The sequence below is a fragment of the Leopardus geoffroyi genome, chromosome B2, assembly GCF_018350155.1.
Source record: "Leopardus geoffroyi isolate Oge1 chromosome B2, O.geoffroyi_Oge1_pat1.0, whole genome shotgun sequence".
NCBI classification, from domain to species: Eukaryota; Metazoa; Chordata; class Mammalia; order Carnivora; family Felidae; genus Leopardus; species Leopardus geoffroyi.
Window position 1 is genome coordinate 31,564,564 of NC_059332.1, and position 2,518 is coordinate 31,567,081.

Genomic DNA, 2,518 nt, shown 5'->3' on the forward strand with positions numbered 1-2,518 from the left:
ACAACCAATGGAGTCCACACAGGGTCCAGAATAGTTCTTGTTTCAATTAGTTGAAGTGGAAAACCTCACAACTCGTGAGACATCAGGTAGAGTACTCAGAACAGTTTTACCTTAGTAGTCGGGAGAATTTAGCTCTACACTAAACACAGTTTTTGATTCTGCCGAATAATCCTAAAAATAATGCCCCAAAGGATCACATCATGCCAAGAAATTGTGTTTTAGAACAAATCTCAAAACTATGGAATGCAAAAATATCTATCATCTAATAAGGAAAATCAACAATGTTTGACATCCAGTTGAAAGTTATCAACCATTCAAAGAAGGAAGAAAATATGACCCACAAATAGGAGAAAAATCAACCAATTGGCAAGTAACCAGAAGTGACATAGATAATAGAATTAGTAAAGGCATTAAAAGTTAGTATAACTATATTTTATATGTTCAAAAAGATTAGAAAAGATTGACCATGTTAAGTCAAAATCTAGAAGATACTTTAAAAAGGCCCAAATCAAAATTCTAGGTAGGAAAGCTAAAATGTTAGACATGGAAACTACATTAGGTGTGATTAGCTGCAGGTTAGACATTGCAGAAGAAAAAATTAGTGAGTTCGAAGACAGAGTCAATACGAAATGAGATACTGAGAAAATAAGAACTTGGGGAAAAAATAAACATTGTATCAGTGAGCTGTGAGACAATTCAAATGTGCCAAAATATCTGTTTTGAAAAATAGTGACCCAAATTTATCTCAAATTCGATGCAAACTAAGTCCATAGATCATCTCTACAAATACTTAAAACAAAGAAAACTAAACCAAAGCATGTTATAATCAAATTTCTCAAAACCAGGGATTAAAAAAAATCTCAAAAGCATCCAGAGAAAAAAGCAACATTGTATAAAGTGGAACAGATATAAGGATGACAGCATATTTCTCACTTAAAATAGTGTAAGACAAATGATAGAGGAATAATATTTTTAAAGCATGAAAAGAAATAAATACCATTGCCATCCTAAGGTTTATGTGAATTTCAAGAAATGCCAAGTAACTAAAACAATGTTGAAAAACAACAAAGATGCTGTGTCTGGCTCTCACTCTCATAGCCATTGCAGTACAATGAGCTCAATAGAGATAGTTTGGGGGCAACTGAGAGTCAGCGAGGCACTGGGTAATTCTGTGCCTCACTGAGGAAAATAGTTAAACATTTGCAGAGGAAATCCTAAGAAGCAGAGAGGAAATGTCATCATATGCATTCTGTGTGCAAACTTGTCAAGAGAGACACAAAAAAGAAGCACATAGATGTTTCAGTCAACTTCTCAGAGTTTTCTAAGAAGTGCTGAGAGAACTGGAAGATCATGTCTACTAAAGAGAAAGGAAAAGTTGAAGACATGGCAAAGACAGACAAGGCCCATTATGAAAGAGAAATGAAAATTTATATCCCCCCTAAAGGGAAAACAAAAAAGAAGTTCAAGGATCCCAATGTACCCAACAGGCCTCCTTTGGCCTTCCTCTTGTTTTGTTCTGAGTATCAACCAAAAACCAAAGGAGAAGATGCTGGCCTATCCATTGGTGACATTGCAAAGAAACTGGGAGAGATGTGAAAAAACTGTTGCAGATGACAAGCAGTCTTATGATAATAAGGCTGCTAAGCTGAAGGAAAAATATAAAAAGAATATTATTGCCTAGTGAACTAAAGGAAAGCCTGATGCAGCAAAGAAGGGAGTCATCGAGGCTGAAAAAAGCAAGAAAAAGAAGGAAGAGGAGGAGGATGAGGAAGATGAAGAAGATGAAGATGAAGAATATGATGGTGATGAATAAGTTGGTTCTAGACTTTTTTTTGTCTATAAAGCATTTAACCCCCTGTACAACACTCAGTCCTTTTAAAGAAAAAAATTGAAATGTAAGGCTGTATAAGATATATTTTTAAACTGCACAGTGTCTTTTTTTGGTATAAATTAACACACTACTGAATGTGTCTTTAGAAAGCCCTGTCCTTGTGGTATTTTCAGTAGCCACCAACCTTGCCTGGTACAGTATAGGGGTTTTAAACTGACATGGACATTTAAAGCAGATTCTTGTTAGTGCATAGCACAAATTAGTTACACTGGGGATGGTAGTTTTCTTATCTTCCAAAGCTACTTATATGAAATAATTGTTCTGTTAGCTGAATAACAGCTCTGTAATTGAAAAAAAAAAGTTATAGCTGCTTTGTTGACATTCTGAATGCTTCTAAGTAAATACAGTTTATATATATATATGTATATATAAACTTTCCTACAAGCATACATATATATATTCCCTCAAAGATGGTGGACTCACACTTTATGATTTAAAATCTTACCACAAAACCATGGTAATCAAAGCAGAATGGTACTGGCATAAGGATAGACACATAGAGCAATGAAATAGAACAGAAAGCCCAGAAGTAACCTCTCACATACATGGTAAAATAATTTTCGATGAGGTTGCCAAGGTCATTCAATGGGAAAAGAATAGTCTTTTCAACAAATGGTGCTATGAAAA

At 34.6% G+C, this 2,518-nt stretch overlaps 1 pseudogene; it reads left to right on the plus strand.

Moving 5' to 3' along the window:
* The first annotated feature begins 1,217 nt into the window (after positions 1 to 1,217).
* Positions 1,218 to 1,926, plus strand: LOC123608197 (annotated as a pseudogene).
* Positions 1,927 to 2,518: the final 592 nt, after the last annotated feature.